The 21,947-nt window shown below is 37.0% G+C and overlaps 1 long non-coding RNA gene across 1 annotated transcript in view; it reads right to left on the bottom strand.

The window, feature by feature from the left end:
- The window catches only part of LOC130456357 (uncharacterized), an 88,264-nt gene that overhangs the window by 4,997 nt on the left and 61,320 nt on the right, over window positions 1–21,947 (bottom strand). The window contains exons 2-3 of the long non-coding RNA XR_008915101.1: window positions 8,936–9,057; window positions 6,296–6,372 (exon numbers count right to left, since the gene is read on the bottom strand). This is a non-coding gene — a long non-coding RNA (uncharacterized LOC130456357). The remainder of the gene's footprint in view (window positions 1–6,295; window positions 6,373–8,935; window positions 9,058–21,947) is intronic.

The raw sequence follows: 21,947 nt of genomic DNA, 5'->3' as shown, positions 1-21,947 counted from the left end.
GGGATAGGATGTATACAGAGAGAATTACCATACACAGTAATACAATAATCCCAATAGAGTAGGTGCTTATATTTTGTTAACAGTCCTTAAAATTAGGGAGAATAACCAAAAGTAAACTATGGAATTATTTTCATCAGAGTAGAACAATTCATAAAGTTCTGGAATGCCAGAGCTAGAAGGTATTTTAGAATCATGCAACATAGAACATCAGAGGTAGAAGAGGTTTTAGGAGAATCACCAAGCCATAGTTCTTGAGATCAGAGGAAATCCACAGAACACAGTGAGTAGTAACATGGAGTCACTCATATTAGGACTTCTGATTTGTAATCCTGTTCTTTTTTTCCTAGCAAAGTGACATGGAGATTATAGGCACTTGGGAAATTAGGTACAAATTAATACTAGTCAGAAAGTCATTCCTAATAGATACTGTTCACACTTACATCAAGCCCCAGGAATTCAACATCTATTTTCTTTAAAGCCTTACCTTCCATCTTGGAATCAATACTAAGTATTGCCACCAAGGCAGAGGAGTGGGGAGGGGTAGGCAATCAGAATTAAGTGACCCAGAGTCACATAGCTAGGAAGTATCTGAGGCCACATTTGAACCCAGGAATTCCTATCTCTAAGCTTGACTTTCATTACATTGAACCACCTGGCTTCCCTTCATCATCTATTTTAACCTCACAACAGCCCTATGATTCAGTGCTATTATTACTCCCCCAACCCATAAGAGTCTGAGACAGGTTTTGAAGGCAGGTCTTCCTAGGGCAGTGATACAGAAGACCTAGAAAGACTCATTTACCTGAGTTCAAATCCGGCCTCAGACATTTACTAGTTGTGTGATCCTGATCAATTCACTTAACCCTGTTTGCCTCAGTTTCCTTGTCTATAAAATTAACTAGAAAAGGAAATAGCAGACCACTCCAGTATCTTTGCCAACTAAACCTTGGAGGAAGTCATGAAAAGTCAGACACAACTGAAAAAACTAAACAACAGCTTCCCAATTCCAAGTCCATCCCTCTCTAGACTATGCCATGAGCCTCACTTTGGTCAGTTGTGACCCAGAATGACCTCACTGGTATAGCTACTTCTGGACCAGAACACAGATGCAGAAAAATTATTCCCAGCAGCATCATAGAAACCCAGAGCAGGAATCAAAGCAGGATGACAAACCAATTGGAAACAGCAGGAAAATGCAGTGTTAAACTTGCTTTATAGAGCACCCCATCCATAATTAGTAATTTTTAAAGTGTCACAATTTTCTTGCCAAAATTATGGCTTCTCTCTTACTTGTTAAAACCCTTTCACACCACTCGCAATGCAATCCTTCTCTACTTGGCAAAAATGGATTTCACTCAAAGAAGAAATTAGAAAAATAATTGATGTAATAACCATAACCTTGAAAACACTTATGCCTGAATTTAAGTGGAGGGAAAAAATTACCCCCAAATACAGACATTTTATTGAAACTCAGGAAGCATAAATTACTGATGAGCTGTGGCTGCCTCCACTTCCTTGCCAACCATTTGTACTTGAAACTGGTTTTTCCCAATTACTTGTTATGAAAGAACCAACTTCAGTTAATCCAACTTCAGGAAAAGCAACACAAAAATGTTAGACTCTAAGAGTTTACTGGGCCTCTACAAGTGACTCAGTCCAGGTCAATTCTGAAGTATTATGTCCAAATCTTGGAGCCACTCTATTTAGGAAGGACACTGACAAGCTAAACTGAGGTAAGAGGAGCATAACTAAGATGGTCAGGGAACTGGGCACCATGTTCTCTGAGAATCATTTCAAACCAGACTAAGGACATTTTATCTGGAGAAGAGAACACTTAAGAGAGTTATCTTTGTCTTCAAATACCTCTTTTTTTAATTCTTACTTTTAACTTAAAATCAATTCTAAGACAGAAGAGTGGTAGGAGCTAGACAATTGGGATTAAGTGACTTGCCCAGAGTCACACAGCTAGGAAGTGTCTGAAGTCATATTTGAACTCAGGTACTCCAAACTCCAGGCTGCATGCTATATCTACTGTGCTCCCTAGGTGCTCCTGTCTTCAATATCTAAAGACCGGTGATATGGATAGAGGCAATAATGCCTCTAGTGATTGTGAATAAAAGAGCTGACCTCTAACTCAGGCATACCAGGGTTCAAATCATGCCTTTGACACCCACAGGCTATATCAAGAGCAAGTCACTTGACCTCTCAAAGCTCTGAGCAGTTCTCTAAGACTATAAGTTGCAGAGAAAATGCTGACTGGCATTTGTTATCCCCGTCTTTATTATGTGGAAGGGGGAATAAACTGGCTCTATGGAGCACCAGAGATAGGTAGTAAGTAGTGAAATATGGAAATTAGAAAGACACAAGTAAATGCTTAATTCATATCTGGCAATGGCCAGTCATCTGGACTCTCATCTTGCCACTAGACTTTGATGACTTTGGAAGAGGGTAAGATTGACAACTTAAATCAAATTCATGAGCAAGTCATCACCTTGTGATGTCGTTGGTCTTCTTTGAAAATGAAGGATCAACAACAACAGCAATAAATGTCTGTCAAATTGAATTGTTGAATAGAAAGAAGAAACTCCTTATCAAGCAAAACTGTCTGACAAACTATTTCTTTATGTGATAAGGAGTTCCCCATTACTTGAGGTATTCAAATAAAAACTGGAGTACCTCTTGTTGAGTCCACAGGGGCTGAGGCTGATAATCTCTAAAATCTGGAATTTTGTTATATTAATCTAACCTTCTCATTTACCAAATGAAAGCTCTAAGGACTTTATGAGGAAAGTTACTTAAGCAATGAACAGTTACAACTCTAGAACCCAGGGTTTCTGAAATCCCAGCCTTTTTCCACTCTCCCCACACTGCCTTTATTTATAGCCTTGCAGGGGGCAGCAAGCCCAGGATGTGCCACACCTGGATATTTTGGAAACTCTAAGAAGGCTATGAAGGCAGGTACTTGAACTAGTTGGCAAAGCATTCTTGGAAAGAAGGCAAGAAGGGGGTGATGGAGACAGAAATTCAGAATCAGATCCATCCTTCATCTTAAGCAACAAAAACATCTGGAGCAAACTCTTTCCTCCTCAGAATCTGTATCCAAAAAGACTATGGGAATCACAGGTAGACCTAAGAAGCAGGCCCCTATACTGAGATATGTAGTGGGTTCTGGTGAAACACCCCCTCAGAGACACATTTTCCCTTCTCCAAACAACTCTAAAGGGAGAGGGAAGAGGCTGAGGAAGGAGATCTTCCCTTGAACAGGAAGTCTCTTTTTGCTCCTTGCTAGCAGACTATCTGCTGCTGTGGTTGACCTTTCTGAACTATTCCCATTGAGCATTTTTCACTCCCTCCTTTTCCTTTTCTAATTTATTCTTCTTGAGACAAAAAAAAAATACTTTAGTACATTAGCCTTGGATAGCTGATCATTTGGGGAGCACTGAGGGAGAAGAAGAGTAATAAGGGCAATAGACTCACTCAGTGCTCAATTTAGGAGATGGTGAACTAGAGAACAATGAGCTCTCCCTAAGAACTATTCTCTGGTGCATAATCAGCATCTACCAAGCTTTAAGCTGCCCCAAAATAAAAGGGAAAGAGAGAAAGGCCAAAGAGTGTGACTTAACATTATCTAATCTTACATTCCTAACCGGAAACCAAGCCCAGTAAGGAGAATGAAGAGAGGTGCACAGGCAATGTCTTATACTATGGGATGTTTTCCTTAGGTTCCTCTGTCCCTCTACTCAACCCTGTTTTCTATAAGTGTACTCTTAAAGCCTTATTATATTTGGAATAGTTAAATCTCACCACATGTATAGAACATTGCCACCATATTAGATCAAGACTTAAAAATATCATCCATACTTTTTATTTTCAATTGAATCCTAGAGAGTTTTTGCATGATGTTACCTGATAAGTTAGTGATAGAACCAGACCTAAAACTTGGATGTGTTTATGTGTCCTGACTCCTTTTTAAAGGAAATAATTGCAGAGCAGGTAAAAATGGGAATTCACTTAAATGTTTTCCTCTAGCGCTACCTCATTCCTTTAGTTTCTTCTTTTTCTTTCTTTTTTACTGTGGTTGCAAGAAGACTGGTAGAGAATCAAAAAAGAGTTAGAGGTAGAGTATTCAAAGAATGTTAAGCATCAACCCAACAGATGGTTCCTGAACTTAAATATCTGTTACAAATAGTCTCCTTTTTTTAACATATCACCCTCAACCAAACTTTCTCAATAAAAATATCTGAATTTAAAGGCACCAATATGTGTCATATTTCTATCCACTGAGATCTCCTGGGACTCCCAATTTGGTTTGAAGCCATTAATATGAGCAAAAATATCCCCTACTGAAATGGTAAAAGGTTCTGGTACTTTTGAAGTAAAGCCAATAGTGTTGGACTAATGGGGAACACTATAAGGTCCCTATAAGGAAGGCACTCTAGAAATCTAGTAAAGAATATTTGTCTCTTATTATTATCATTATTTGTCAAAGGAATTTCAGGACAAAGCTTAAGTGCCATAGAATCTTCAAACAATAATTGCATTTTAGAAAAGGAATAATATGACAGCCAAGAAAGCTAATGTAATGTGAACGTAATTAGAGTGTCCAGATTATGGGAAGTGATATTCCTATCAGCTATCTTTCCATGGTTGAAACACATCTGGAGTTTTATGATCAATTCTCAGTGCCATGTGTTAGGAAGGTCATTTGCAAGTTGTAGCATGTTCCATAGATAGTGACCATAACGACGAAAGCTCTCCAAGTCTTATCCTCTGAAGATCATTTGATTGAGCTAGTGATATTTTGTTTGGGAAAGGGAAAAATTACAGAAGATACAATCTTTTTTCTCTAATAAGTGTTTTTAAGGTTATGATTATTATATCAGTGATTTTTCTAATTGTTTCTTTGAGTGAAATATATTTTTGCCAAGTGGGAAAAGATCAGAAAGGCTATCAAGGGGAAGAAAGATTAGACTTGCACTGCATGGCATCACAGAAGGAATAATGGGTGAAAGTTCCATGAAGGTCAATGCCATTCTAAATAAGAAAAAACTTGCTAACAATCCAAGCTGTCCAAAAGGGAGATGAGCTTCCCATCATCTAAGACATTCAAGTGGAAGTTGAAAGAATGTCTGTTTAGGACATTATAAAGGAGGAGATTTGTGATTCAGGAAGGGATCGTAATAGATGATGCTTGAGGTCTCCTCCACTCTAAAATTGTGACTTAAGATTCTAAGGCCCAAAGACAGTTAACTTGGGAGCTCTTTCTGACACTTTCTCCCTTGTTTTTCTAAGTCATTTTATAATTTTATACATTTTTGTTCTTTTGTCCTAAAATATTGAAGTAGAACTTTAGATAAAAGCATTATCACAATCACCAGTTGCATTGTATTCTCCCAAATATGCCTGGCAAGTTCATAAATGAGAAACTGTGATGTGGGCTGTCTTTTCAGCTAAGCCTTTCTTTTATTGGGCCCTTCCTCTAAAAGATCAGAAGTCTTGAGTTTATAAAGAAAAGTGGAAATCCTTCTTGGTGAGAAGGAGTGTGTGTAGCTTGTCTGATTGCAGATTAAAATCTTACTACCAGGAATAGAAATCTCTGAGACTTAGTCAGGAATTAAAGTACTGCCCACTCTTGCCCAGAGAGTCCAGGGCCTGTCAGTATTTCCATGACTGAAAGCTGTTTGCAAAGGTTACTAATGCAGCCTGTAAAAATGTACAGCCAGATGAAACCTGGCACCCGTGGCCCAGCACAAGGGAAACTTGTTTTTGTAAAATATGGTTTAAATCATCCAGGCATTTTTTTTTAAGTTATAAGAGTGCAAAAAACATAGAAGGCTTGTGGTTTCACACTGGTCTTTTTATGGTTCAAAAAACTCCAAAACAGATTTGATTAAAAAATGCAGTTTTGCATAATAGAAACTATTGTTTGGGAAATTTCAAGGGAGAGCTCCAACCAACAACCAACCATCCAACCAACCAGCTTCAGGACTTTCAGGAGATAGGATTTTTCTTCTTTGCTTTTTTTCAAGGGGGGGGGTGGAGAGGAGATTTGAGAGAGAGCAGAGTTGTCTCAAAACTGAAACATCCTCACTGGAGAACTATTGTTTTGGCATGTTGGTTTGATTGCTGGGGAAAACTGGAAAATAAACAGTTAAAGATATCTTTAGGAAAGGAGAAAGGACAGAAAGAGTGTTCGATTTTGGAGATCTATATTCAAGTTCAGGCTTTGCAATCTCTTATATGTGTTTAATTCATTTTCCATCTCTTATTATAAAACAGAGGCTATAATGCTCACCTTGTCCACCCCTTAAGATTGTTGTGGGAGGGTCCAATGAGGCAATATACAATAATGTCATGGATCAACATGAAGGTCTAAAAAAAAAACAGTAATTACATTTTGTAATAGCATACTTTTGAAGGGAAGAAGAATTTAGAACCAGAGGGAAAATCATGATTTGCCAAAAAAGACAGAAGTGTAAAAAAAGTCTATTATCAACTTAACAATTATTGAAAATGTTGTCCAAAAGCACAATAGCATTCTTGCTGCCTTTACTGATTGCTATAGTTTGGGATTCAGTTCTGTGTTCTTGGCTTGTTTATATTATATATATATATATATATATATATATATATATATATATATATACACATATATCAAATGTAAAAAATAGACCCAAATGTAGTAAAAACACTTCTGAGTACTTGGTGTCCACATGGAAAACAATTGATGTAAAGCATAACATTTTGGGAAACATTATGGCTCTGCCTCAATTAAATCTATTATCATCCTTCCTAAACAGAAGCCAGTATGGCTTCCAAATTAAAGAAAGAATTGAACCAAAATATTTTGTTAAACACTGAGTATATGTGGTGACATTAAGTCATATGGTTCCATTGAAAAATACACTAAATAGCTTCTTCATCTAATCTAATCTTTCTCCAGAGGTATCAAAATGTCATTTAGAACTGATAAGTATAAATTTGTTAATGTATACAAAGGAAAAATAGAGAATGAAGGCCTTGAGCTTTAACGTAGATATCACATTGAACTAATGTATGAAGGTGATGACTATAAATACCTTGGTCTCCTCCAGTCAAGTTATATCACGTTTAAAGCTATCTACAAATAAATAAATAAACAAACAAACAAATAAATAAATAAATGAATGAATGAATGAATGAATAAATAAATGAATGAATGAATGAATGAATAAATAAATAAATAAATAAATGAAAGCTGCAGCTGAATATGAGATTTACTGGAATCCTGAAATCAAAGGTGAATGGGAAGAATAGGTTTAAAACAATTAGACTATATACAAAACCCGTGTTAATGTACACTTTCAGAACTGTAAAATGGACCATGATAGACTTGGAAAGTGCCCCAGAAATATAGAGGTATGCCAGAGGCCACTCAATTAACCGGGAAGGCCTAGCAGGAACCCCTGAAACACTGGCCAGTTGGGCTCAGGCAGTGCCACTGATTGGGTCAGCATCCGCAGCAGTCTGATATGGAGCTCCTCTAAATCTAAGAAATATACTAGGAGTTATTGGATTATAGGATGGCTCTATTGGAAACCATAGTGATGATCAGATTAACACACAGTATAGTAAGGCCAGAAGCACTCTTTTGTATACTATTATTCCACAAAAAGGGCAAGATGTATCAATGAAAAGTGCTAGAAATAAGTTGAAATAATTGAACATTAACAAGATTCCTTTAAAAAGGCATGATCAGGGAGTTAGAATAATATAATTTGGAGTTCCCTATCCTTCATAAACTAACAGACAACAAATACAAATCCCCCCAAATACCCTTAGGTCATTAACCAATAAACTTTGCCACAATGACCCAGGAACAATACTGCTCCATAAAAATTGAAGAAAAATGTTTTATTTATTGTCTCCAAAGCAACTCTTCCAAAAAATGTGAGTTGTTTTCAAAATAATAAAAACACTAACAATGTTACGTAGAATTTTATGTAGCACTTTAAGATCAACAAAGAGCTTTATAAATTTGATCCTCACAACAACCCTGGGAGGTTGATGCCCTTATTGTGCCCATTTTAAATATGAGGAAATTGAGATTTAAGTGACTTGCTCAGGGTAACATCATTGATAGAAGTCTAAATCTGGTTCTGAGCTCAGGTCTCCCCAACTCCAGGTCCAATGCTTCTAGTGGAAGATACTAAAATCATACAGGAACAGGATGAGGAATAGGAACAGGATATCATCCATGTCATTCTGGCTGCTACTAGAATGGTCCAAAGATGTTTTCAGTGAATTTTCAATGAGAAAGGAGTTCATGTTCCAATACTGTTATGTAGTTTAAAAAAAGGCAGTCTTGGGGGCAGCTGGGTGGTTCAGTGGATTGAGAGCCAGGCCTAGAGATGGGAGGTCCTAGGTTCAAATCTAGCCTCAGACATTTCCCAGCTGTGTGACCCTGGGCAAGTCACTTGACCCCCATTGCCTAGCCCTTACTGCTCTTCTGCCTTGGAGCCAATACACAGTATTGACTCCAAGATGGAAGGTAAGGATTAAAAAAAAAAGGCAGCCTTTTGATACATAACAGTCTGCAGGATATTAAATACAAAGAAAAATAGATAGCTCACTTTTCTTAGATCATTTCTGTCAGAATCTCATCAAAAAAAGAGAATGAGATAATGGCAATGATGATAATTGACACTTATAAAGCATTTTAATATATGTAATTTTTTTGCAAATATCTCTTTTGGGGCTTACAAAAGCTGGCTGTGTGATAACAATATTAATAGGAGGATTATCTCATTTCACAAATGAGGAAACAAAGGTACAAAGATCATATAGCTATGAAGTGTCAGAGACAAGATTGGAACCCAGGTCTTTCTGGCTACAAGTTCAGAGTTCTCTCTGTGACCATCTGGAAAGTAGAGATAATGATGCTTCTAATACCTACCTCTCAAGGTTGTTGTGACAATCATAATGGTGGGTGGTTGGCCACTTCCCAAGAAAATCTTGGCATATATCACTCATGTCACTCATGTGAAGATTAGCAGCCATGGCGTAGTGGAAAAATTCCTGCATTTGGAGTCAGAAGGCATGGGTTTAAATATAGGTTCTACTACTTGGTTCCTTTCTTTCCTACATTAAGCTTCACTTTCCTCATCAATAAAATGATCTCCATATTTTATAGAATTAGAAAAAAATTATAACAAAGTTCATCTGGAAGAACAAAAAATCAAAAATATGAAGGGAAATAATGAAAAAAAAATGTGAAGGAAGGAGGCCTAACAGTACCAGATCTTAAACTGTACCATAAAGCAGCGGTCATCAAAACAATATGGTACTGGCTGAGACAGAAGGGTGGATCAATGGAATAGACATGAGGTAAATGACCTCAGCAAGCTAGTGTTTGATAAACCCAAAGGCCCCAGCTTTTGGGACAAGAACTCACTATTTGACAAAATCTGCAGGGAAAATTGGAAAACAGTATGGGTAAAATTGGATTTAGAATGTCTTATACCCTATACCAAGATAAATTCAAAATGGGTAAATGATAAATGTAAAGAGTGAAATCATAAATAAATTAGGTAAACATATATTAGTATACCTGTAAGATCTGTGGGAAAGGAAGAAATTTAATACCAACCAAGAGATAGAGAATGTTGCAAAATGTAAAATGAATGACTTTGATTATAACAAATTAAAAAGGGTTTGTACAAACAAAACCAAGACAACCAAAATTAGAAAGAAAGCAACAAACTGGGAGAACATTTTTATAATAAAACTCTCTGACAAAGGTTAATTTTTCCAAATATATAACGAACTAAATCAAATCTACAAAAAATCAAACCACTCCCCAATCAACAAATGGTCAAGGGATGTGAATAGGCAGTTATCACAGGATGAAATCAAAACTATCAATAAGCACATGAAAAAGTATTCTAAATCCCTCCTTATTAGAGAAATGCAAATTAAAACAACTCTGAGGTACCACCTCACACCTAGCAGACTGGCCAATATTATTTTTAGTTTAATTAATTAATTTAGAATTTTTTTCCATGGTTACAAGATTCAAGTTCTTTCCCTCTGCTCCTCCCACCCCACTCCCATAGCCAGTGAGCACAGACTGGCCAATATGACAGCAAAGGAAAGCAATAAATTTTGGAGGGGATGTGGCAAAATTGGGACACTAATGCATTGCTGATGAAGTTATGAATTGGTCCAACCATTCTGGAGGGCAATTTGGAACTATGCACAAAGGGCTTTAAATGAATATCTGCCCTTTGATCCAGCCACAGCACTGCTGGGTTTGTACCTAAAGAAATCATAAGGGAAAGCCTTGTACAAAAATATTCATAGCTGCGCTCTTTGTGGTGGCCAAAAATTGGAAAATGAGGGTGTGTCCATTGATTGGGGAATGGCTGAGCAAATTGTGGCATCTGTTGGTGATGGAATACTATTGTGCTAAAAGGAATAATAAAGTGGAGGAGCTCCATGGAGACTGGAACAACCTCCAGGAATTGATGTAGAGGGAAAGGAGCAGAACCAGGAGAACATTGTACACAGAGACATACACTGTGGTACAATCAAATGTAATGGACTTTTCTACCAGTAGCAATGCAATGACCCAGGACAATCCAAAGGAATTTAGGAGAAAGAACACTATCCACATCCAGAGAGAGAACTGTGGAACCAGAAATGGTTCCACATTAAAAAAAATATATGATTAACCACATAGTGCGATAGGGATGTGATTAGGGTTTTGATGTTAAAGAATTGCTCTAACTGTAAATATGAATAATATGGAAATAGGTTTTGAACAATGATATATGTATAATCCAGTGGAACAGCTTGTTGGCTTTGGGAGGGGGGAAGAGAAAGGAGTGGGAGGAGGGGATCATGAGTCATGTAACCATGGGAAAATATTCTAAATAAAAATTTTAAAAAATTAAATGAACTAAACAAAAATAAATAAATAAATAAATAAATGAAATTATCTTCAAAGTCTCCTGAGAATCTCTAGGAGGCATCTAGATGGCACAATGATAGAGAGATAAACCCAGATTCAGAAAGTCCTGAATTCAAAACTGACCTCAAATACCAATTAGTTGTGTGACCCTCAGCACCTCTATTTATTCCAGGTTTATCATCTTCAATATGGGGGTAATAATAGAACCCACCTCACAGAATTTTGAGATAACCTATGTAAAATACTTTATAAAGCTTTAAGTGTTATATTTGTTACTTGTTATTATTACATTATCATTATTTTCTAGGGTCCCACTATGTTTATCATTTGATGGAATAGATTTTGGGTTTCTACTGACAAAAGCAACTCTGACTCTATATCAATTATATTCTAATATGACATCTCTTCATAAGATCTCTCCATGATAACCCTGTATCAATCATCCAGAATAATTTGGCCCTATAAATCTACTTTTTGGATTCCTCTGTTATAGAATCTCCCTCCTCCCCAAACCTCACATTTCCCGAATTTTGGTCTTTACTTCGAGTCTCTCAACAAGATTTCATCCTGTCTTTGAAATTTTCTATCTTATTCATCCAAAAGAAGAAAAAGGAAATGAATGTTCTGAGTCCTCTGTAATTAAGAATTCCCAAAAGTTTCACAATTGGACAAATTTCATTCATGTAGCTAGTTGATTTGCCTAAAACATGTGAAGCTTATTTTTTTCCATTATGTTTTACAAGTAACCAAATAAAGTTTTTTTTTTTAAGTCCTAGATTCAATATACAGAGGGAAGTAATATTTGATAGAACTTAGTGTAGTGGCCAGGGAACCACAATGAGAACCGGAGGGCTCTAGATTCTAGCTTACTATGTAGCCTGAACAAGTCACTTTCCTCTAAAGTGAAGGGGTTGAGCTATATGACCTCTAATGTCCATTTTATGATTTTTTTAACTCACTCAATGTATATCCTCTGATGATAGAGATACAGTTTACTTCCAGGACTAGATTCAGATCTTGGTAGGACTTGCCACAGTTTGGCACCTCCTGAGACATCCTTCAAGAGACTTTGAGCATCAGAAAGGATCTCAGCAAAGGGCTTTACATGTTGTAGATTCTCAGTCACTGTTATAGTCAATGGATCCATCCATCGAGGAGGCAGCACAAATGGGCTTCTACCTTGATGTTGAGAAAACAGTTAGATGGTTTTCTTTCTTTTTTCCCCTTGCCTGAGACTGCTACTCACAAGCCATATACCTTTGGAAGTCCAGGAACTCTCAATCACTAGGATTCAAAATGTTACCAGGGAAAGTGACAGTTTCTGGACTCGAGCACTTGGTTCTAGGTTCTGACTGCAAACAAAACCAAAAACCTCTTTTTCATCATACAACCACATCTATGTGCAGTTAGTTTTGCTCATTAGAAAACTGTGCTAAAGAGACTGAGATTCTGAGTCCAATTCAAATTAATTTCAGTTCAATTCAGCAAATATTTAAGTGCCTAATGTGTGCTAGGCATACAATTTTTTTAATACAATCCTTATCCAAAAGGAACTTATATTCAAAGGGGATTAAGGGGATATGCATGGCACGTTTAAAGAAAATACAATATAAGGTGTAATGGAACAAAGGGAAGATGTAGACAAAAAGCTCCTTGAAAATTTTAGGAAGAAGAAAACATTCTCATTTGGGAGCAGACATAAGATTTAGTAGATCAGGGGGCTGTTGTGTAGAAAGGAGTTGATTTTGACATAACTACAATGGAAAATGGTAGGTAAACAGCTTTGAACCTAGAATACAAAGATAGTCACTTTCTCTGGTAACATTTTGAATCCTGCTGATTGATAATTCCTGCATTTCCAAAGGCATCACTTGTTAGTAACCATCTCAGGCAAAGGGGAAAAACATCTGTTATCTAAAGATCAAGGCAGAAGCCCATTTGGCTGCCTCTTCTATGAACCAATACAATCTTAGCCATTGGGAGTAGCAGGAGTGTTTGTTCACCCTCTTCCACCAAAGATGAAAGATCTCATTCACTTGTGTCAAAATCCGCCTCTTCCTACACAACAGCTCCTCAAAACTCCTACAATACTTATTATCTGTGCTACATATTTGACAATTAGTCGTGTACTGACTGTGACATCTCTTATGCTGTTGTCTTGAATAGTTGCTAAAATCTAGTATTGATGAACTTGATTTTTTCTCTATCCAAATGAGACTCTAGACTCTTCTAAGAGGGCAGAGAGAATTTCTTTTAAAAAAAAAAAAAACCTTCTATCTTAGAATCAATATTCTGTGTTGGTTCCAAGATAAAAGAGCAATAGAGGTTAGATAATGGAGGTTAAGTGACTCAGGGTCACACAACTAGGAAGAGTCTGAGGCCATATTTGAACCCAGGACCTCCCATCTCTAGGACTGGATCCCTATCCACTGAGCCACCTAGCTGTTCCCCCTCCTCTTTTCAGTTTCTTTTTTTTTTAACCCTTGCCTTCTGTCTTAGAATCAATATTAAGTATTGGTTTTTAAGGCAAAACAGTGGTAAGGACTAGGAAATGGAGGTTAAGTGACTTGCTCAGGGTCACATTTTTTTTTACTTTTTTTTTAATTTGGAAAAAATTTATCCAGGGTCACACAATTAAGAAGTGTCAGAGGCCAGATTTGATCTAGGCCTGACTCTCACAATCCACTGAATCAATTATTTGTCACCTCATTCTTTAGATTTCTTATAGTAGAGCACCCAGAGCTTGGCATTCAGGAGGCACTTAAAAGTGTCTGTTAAATTGAATTCATTGAGTTTTACTGTGCTCCAAGGCCAGTGATTGTATCCCCAGCCAAAACTATTCATCTTAAAATTAGGAAACTGAGTGAAAGATTGGAGAAAGCAGCATGATTTAGAAAGAGCACCAGATTGGAAGCCAGAATTTCTGGATTATGAGGCATGGCATATGGAGCTGTGCCATAGAATTATGGATTTTTGGGAGAGCTGAAAAGGACCTCAGAGGCCTTCTAGTCCAACCCATTTACATGACAGATGAAGCAACTGAGGCTCAAGGAAATAAAGTGATTTGTCTAAAATCACATAGGTGATGTCTCACAGATAGAATCTGAACCCAGTTCCTTTTGAGTCCAGAGCCAGTACTCTAACCATTGCATCAGGTTGTCTTGGACAAAGCACTTGGCCATTTAGGACTTAAGTTTCCTCATCTAGTCAATAAGAAAAATGGACCATTCTAAAGCTTCTTTAACATTTATTATTCTAGAAGTCAGTAAGGTAGAGCAATCCACAGGACCTGGAGTTAGGACCATCTGAGTCTGATATTTGCCTTAGATGCTGATTATTAGCTGTGTGACCCTGAGAAAGTCATCTAACCTCTGTTTGCCTGAGCATCTTCATCTGCAAAAATAAATGGGTATAATAATAACACCTACCTCCCAGAACTGTTACAAGGATAAGGTAAGGAAATATTTGCAACGTTTTTTGCAAAACTTAAAATACTATGTAAATGTTAGCTTTTATTATAAGTCAATGATTCTAAAGTCCCTTCCAGCCCTAACTTTCTATGTTCTGTGGTTCAAAGATCTGTTCCAGCTCAAAAAGTCTCTGTTTCTGTGATTTGAAGGTCCCTTTCAGCTCGGACATTTTATATTCCATGATTTTCAGGCCCTTTCCCGCTCTAACAATCTATTCTATGTTATATCCCAGCTAGAAACCATAAGGTACTAATTTGGGGCCTCTGAGCATGCCAGGGGACAGTAAGCAGCAGGTCTGCATTGTCTCACAGGCTGGGTGGCCAGTTTAACAATTGCAAAAACAAACAGGGTGTGTTCAGGCTCTAAGGGCTAGCTTGGAGTTTCAACTTTTCCTCTTCAGAGAGGCTGAAGGGCACTAGGGTACAACACAGACTAGGGGGAGGGGGATAAGGGGAGGGCAAGGGCAAGCAGATAGGACGAAGAACTATGACTTGCTTTCCTCTGCCACTTGAAAAAGAAATCTCATTTCTGAAACATTCACGTTCTACATGAGAAGAGCCAGGAATCACAGAACCACAGGATGTCACAGAAGGAAAGTACTTTAAAACTTAAAATACTAAACTTCCAGAGCTAAAGTGTTCTCCAAACATGATCTGACCAAGATAATGTAAAAAAACACAGTTGTTTCCCATGTTCTGTAGTCTATGACTCAATTAATACAGACCAGAATATTACTGGATTTAATATCTTCTCACAATCTTTTCCTCTATTTTAACAAGATTTTGATCTTTATTCCCACTATCGAAGGGTTAAACAAATCAGAAATATCCTGAAAAATGGGAAATGGAAAGAGATAAAGATATTGACCATGCTTATTATCCTTTCCTGAAGTTTAAGGTGTATAAAGGAATGGACACAAGAAGAAGAAAAAAGTCCCTAAACTGTTTCCACCATCTTGGTCTTCCTAACAAATAGAAAGACCAAGACCAAGGGGCTAGGGGCAAGTTTAGAATACAAACTAATTCATAAAATACTACAGGGGATTATGGTAAATGGGAACTTTAGAGTCAGAACAACATCATATCATAAAACATTTAAAAGAATTAAAGATGAGAACAAGTGTACAAAAGTTTTGGCATAAGATCCAACTAAGTCCAATCATCTGAAGGATGGGAGAAAGAAAGCGAGAAAGAGATAAAAAGAGAAAGAAAAAGAAAGAAAGGAAGGAAGGAAGGAAGGAAGGAAGGAAGGAAGGAAGGAAGGAAGGAAGGAAGGAAGGAAGGAAGGAAGGAAGGAAGGAAGGAAGGAAGGAAGGAAGGAAGGAAGGAAGGAAGGAAGGAAGGAAGGAAAGAAAATAGAAAGAAAGAAAAAGAGTAGAGATTTGTCACCATCTCTAAAACTTACTTTTTAACCACCAGGGATAGTGAAACCGCTACATTTGGCCAATGGCATCTTATTCTTTTATGGGTTTTATTCTCTAAAGAAAAAATGGCACTTAATAATAGACAAAGTCAAAAAGCAATGACTAAGACTGAGTATACAAAAAAAAACATGCTAGAAACCTAATCTTGAAACATTGAGGGATATTAGGTAAGGGAAAATACTAAAAGAATAAGTGGGGAAAACATTGGTGATATTGCTATCCTCAAAGAGGAAATTAAGAGTAAATCCATATCAACCTATCTAGTGACTTTTATGATCACAAGTTCTTTGAACATTATATACATGTAGCAAGACTATACTTGATTAAGAAAACATGGGAAGGGAACAAAAACAATTAAACTTTCACAAACAAGTTTGCATATCAGACTATATCTTTCTAGTCACACAGTTGACAGAAATGTATAAAGACATAAAAGATATTGCTGTATTTGTTGGTTATAAATAAAGTCTGACTTAAAGCAAAATTCAGTCTTAAATGCTTGTCTTCTCTCAACTTATATTAAGAATGTACAAAATAGTTTGACAAATAGAACCATACTAAGAACTCTGCTCAATAATCCTAACATAAATCTTAATAAAATGAGGCATAAAACAGGAAATATGTTCACAAAATATATCTTACTCAAGGCCCAAATGAAAGAGGGGTCCTTACAGATGAAGTTCTCTAAAGATTTCTCTTTATAGATGATTGTTATGATTATATCAAGTCTGATATACTATCTGATATAATAAACTCCTTATTACTCAAAGGAGTTCAACCTAACAACTCATAAACACACACAAAATCTATTTTAAGTGCCTATTGCCCCTACTATAAGATACACTTGAATCTAAGGAGTTAATATTGAGCCCAGAATCAATAGAAAGAAACAAAAAGGATTGGACAATATTTCAGAAATTGAACAATATTTTTAAGGATCTCAAGTGGCTTCCCAACAAAACAAAGAAGTAGACAAAATAAATATTTTTAAACACAAATGTTCTCCCAAAAGAGCCCAGAAACTGCTTCGGCCACCAAACACTTGATCTTCCTGCCAAGTGGACAGACATAGCAGCTAAGACCAAAACTGGTTTAGAATTCAGACTGATTTATAAAACACTACTAGAATAATGGTATATGATTGTGAATCTTAGAGTACTACAATCTCCAAAAACTTTAGTCCATAGTGACCTAAAAGGCAATGTATGCTATATGTGTATCTGTGTATGTGTCAGTTATATGTGATATAAAAGAAATGCTTACTGCTTAATTAAACATTTCCAGGGATGACATATAAAAGAAGTGGCATAAAAGAGATCCAGTATATGTATGACTGGGAGGAGAGAATTGAGTTAGAAGAGATTCCAGGTAGCCCGAGTGCTAATTGACACCCATGAAATCTGAAAAATCCTCAAGAAAGGCCTCCAGAATTTGGATGAAAACTCAGTGGAAGAACAATGGGAGGAACTGGACAAGAATCAACGCTGAAGATGTGAATGGGTCATGTTATCTATTGATTGAGAAAATACCTGCATAAATGAGATTCATGGATCCATGAAAATACTGATGTATTGAAAAATAGCATCAGCTTTGCAAGCTGCCAAGTCTCAATTTTAATGCACATTGAGATCAAAGTCCACTAAAACCTCCACATGTTTTTCACACAAAATATTGACTATTGAATTTAATCTTCCAAGTATCTATTAAGTACCTTTACTGTACCAAGTTCTGTACGGAGAGAAATAAAAATAAAAATGAAACTGTCTCTTTCAACAGAATGTTCTGGAAAAGGGTACTAAATTTGGACTCACATGATCTTCTTTGACACTTAATAATTATGTGAATCTGGGCACCTGAATTTACCTGTAAACTGTGAGCTCCTTGAAAGTAAAGACTCATCTTTTGCCTTTACTTGATCTCCAGGATGAGCATGGTGCCTGGCACATAACAGGTTTTTAAGAAATGTTAATAAATGACTGACCCCTTTGAGCCTCAGTATCCACTGCTATAAAATAGAAAAGGTGATCCTTATACCCCTAGTCTTGAAGGCATGCTAGGAAAGAACTGTGCACTCAATTTCTGCATCTGCAAAATGGGGATAATTATCCTTGCTCTACCTCTATCTCAGAAGGTTTTGTAGAAAGCATCTGATAAATCTTAAAGTACTATTTAAATGTCAGCTATTTTAATTTCATTTCATCACTGTATTTATTCCCTCTGCCAATTCATATCACAGCTACACCATGCCTCTGTAGAGGGTCTTCATGCATTGCTGTGGCCAAGAAAAAAATTCTTCATCTGGTCCCACTTTTTGGAGCTGAGTTCCTGCCTATGACAGCCCCCAAATCTAAATGAGTAGTTACACAAGCCTCTCAAAATTAAATAAAGCTAAAACTGAAGTCAGTCAGTCAGTCAATAAACATTTATTAAGTGCCTACTATGTGCCAAGCACCAGGCTAAGAGCTGAAGCCAACATCAGATAGGCAACCACACACAGGGCTGACCCATTTCAAAGCATGTGAAATCTCAATCCAAACCTTAAGAGGTTTATAAAAGCAGATACTAACCAAGCGCCAATTAAGCCCATCTCCTTCGTGTTACAGAGGAAGGAACTCTGGCCCAGAATGTGAAAATAACTTGCCCCAAGTCTCAGAATGAGTTAGTAGCAGACCTGGAGCAAGAACAGAGGCCCCCCAGCACCTGGTCCTTCAGGAAGAGGATGACATGAATATCCAAGATCTCTTTTGCTTCCTTCCAAAACGCAGCTTCAGTGTTCGGCAGGCAGCTTCCCTAAGACACTAGTGATTTGCATAGACATTCCCACAATACCTTCTGTTCGAAATAGTCTGGCCATTAAAATGGAAGAGCTGGCTACAAAATGGTGAAATTTCATTCCTAACGCACCCGATACTGTCAAAAAAAATGTATTAAGCTGGGTGGGAAGTAATTTTTACGATTCAACCAAATGTCTGATAGTGGGAATGCCGCCCACTGAAAGTATCAGCTTTTACTTTTAAAAGGCAAAGATAACATTTCAAAGATCTGTATGGTTCCTCTGCTGGGAATGTCAGCTCCTGATGCAGGGGGTAATTAAAAAACAGAACTGCAAGTCCTTCCCTCTGAGAACTTGTACCTAACTTAGTAAAGAAGGCACTACAGAACTACACTTATTTACAGAGATGCCTGTATCATTGAGCTCTGGGAGCACAAATAGCTTAGAACCCTAAGTTGTTGGAGCTGGAAGAAGTCTTAGAATCAAGATGTAGACTCACACCTGGTAGGTACCTTTGGATCTTTGTCAAAACTGGAAAGAACCTTTGAATATGAAATGTCAGAACTGGAAGAAATCTTAAAGATCACGTAGGCCAACTCTTTCAATTTACAGCAGAGGAAAGTGAGTGCCATGGAGAGTAACTGAACTCACCTAGGGCTAGTGACTGAGCCAGGATGACCGCCCAGGTCTCCTTATTCCCCATCTAGTTCTCTCTGCTCTACATCATAGTGATCTGGGCTAGTATGGAAGACTCCTCATTCTACCCCTGCCATACCTCTCCAACATTCTTCCAACATGAATTTTCCATTCCATTGCAATTCAAGAATCCTTAATTGAACCACTGTCATCTGCCTATCCCTATGTTTAGTGCTAAGGAAATTCAGAAATGAATAAAACAGTACAACCCTTTAAGAAGCATAACATATAATAAATAGGGGAGATAAGAAAATACACATAAATAACTATAATACAAAATAGAACTATGATAAATCCTTACAAGGTGCTAGGAAAGATCTAGGGAAGGCGAGATCCCTTCTGGCTGTAGGACTGGACTAGGCTGCATGCCCTCCACATGTCTCATCTTTGAAGCTGGAATAAAACAGGTGGAAAAAGAGAGAAGAGGAAGAATGAAAATTCAGGAGAATGCAAGAAATGATCTGACAATGTTGAGAAGTCTAGAAGGTCCAGAGCAAGAGAGTCAAGAGAAGGGAGTCTTCCAAAATAGGTTGGAAATAGAGATTAAAGATAGTTATGATGGGCATTAAAGATCAAAATAAAGACTTTGCACTTCATTTTCAAAGCAACTTGAGCATCACAAAATCATCTTTGCAGACTGCAGTCTTAAACATTATTAGAATTATTGGATGTAGCCTAATTCTCTCTAACTATAGTTAATGTCAGAGTCCTCAGTTTATTCTTTTCCCAGCTGGTTTAATTCCTCTGTAGTAACAAAGCTGTTACAGGTTCATGTGTCCTTTATCAGCTGTTGATTACCTGTTATTTCATAGTCCTCTGCCAGGGCTTAGATCCTTTCTACTTAATAGGACTTGGTGCACAGAAGGTGCTTAATAAATGTCCCTTGAATTAAATTAAACTCTAACATTTTACCTCCTTCTCCTCCTCAGCATAATGTGGATACACTAATAGCTGTAAGTCATTTGGGAGAAAAAAATAATTCCTTTTCTTCATTATCACTATCCCTTTTAATTTCCTTAAGCTCAATTGTCTTCTTCCTTCCCCCACCAGACAAAAGGAAACTGAGGCTGGAGGACAAGTGATTTGCCCTAAGTCCCTTAGGTAGTTCTGCCTAGATTCCCAATACCAAAAACCTCAAAACTAACAACATTACCTTAGGATAGCAAACGATGTCACGAATGGAAAGGGCTTTCATGTAGTCCAAATGGAGACACAAGGAGGGGGAATAAACCATGAATTTACAAAGGATTGAATTGCACTATCCTGATAAGGCATTTGCTCCTGAGTAAAATAATGTTCTTTCCCTGGTCTAATTATTTCCTGACATCTAGGACACAAACTAAAAGTATAGGATGTGTAGTGGAATTTTCCAAGCTTGGAAATCAAGAAGCATCAGTTTTATGTTCCATGTTTGCTAGTAATTTGCTGTGTGACATTGAACAAGTTACATCATCTTTCCAGGCCTCCATCTCCACACACACACACTGAAAATGAGACACAAACTTTCAGTATTCTTTGAATTTATTACTTCATTCAGATTTGACATTCTATGGAAAATAATCAACTTCCTAAGTATAAGATGGGACAGACATTACTTAACAGCAGTTTTTATGGAAAAGATCTGGAGGTTTTAGCTCTCAGCACAGCACCCAGCACTTAATAACTTGCTTAATAACTTAATAAATACTTGCTGACTTTCATGTAAGCTCAGTACAAGTCAACGATTTGGCATGGCAACCAAATAAATTAATGCTAACTTAAACCGAGTACAGATATAGTGTCCAGACAATGGAGGTGATAATCCTAATCAGTTCCCATCTGCAGTACTTTTAGGAAAGCTGTAGAAAAGCAGAAACATGGACAGAACAATAATAATAATAATAATAGCTAAAAATAACTAACTTCTATTTAGCACTTACAATATGGCAGGCACTGTCTGGTATGCAGGTGCTATTGTTATACCCACTTGACAGACTGGGAAACTGAGGCAATCATCATCATCATCATAGCTAACAATTATATGATGATTATTTTGTGCCAGGCATGGTGCTAAACACTGTTGATAAAAAATTCAGTTATCCCTTCTACATCAAGACTTTCCACATCATGGTTTCAATAAACTGCAAGTTGGCATAAGAAATTAAATGGGATTTCTAGGGGAGTTTTGTGGAAGCTGTAGATGCCACAGAAAAAAGTTTAGAAACTCAGAAATGCCTACTTAACCCCAAATTTACTTTAAGGTACTGTAAACACACCATAAAAGAAAAAGAAAAAGAAAAATCCAGACTTTTTCTGGTACAAAGGGAAGACCAAAAAATCTTACATGGATTGTCTAGATCATTGGGGCAATGCATTCCTAACCCCCTTGATATGGAAAGGATAATTGTATTATCCCATTTGATCTTAACAACAACTCCAGAGTGTAGATGCTATTGCTATCCTCATTTTGCATACATGAAAATTGAGGCAAACATAATAATAATAACTAATATTTGTTTCATGTTTACCTTGTGAGAAACACTGTACTAAACTCGTTAAAGTTATTATCTTATTTGATCCTCACAATAATCCTTCAAGGTAGGTACTATTAGTATTCCTATTTCTCATAAGAGGAAACTGAGATAAATACCAGTG

This window comes from Monodelphis domestica, chromosome 1 (genome assembly GCF_027887165.1).
Source record: "Monodelphis domestica isolate mMonDom1 chromosome 1, mMonDom1.pri, whole genome shotgun sequence".
NCBI lineage: Eukaryota > Metazoa > Chordata > Mammalia > Didelphimorphia > Didelphidae > Monodelphis > Monodelphis domestica.
Note: the sequence above shows the minus strand (reverse complement) of the source record. Positions and strands in the feature narration are given on the sequence as shown.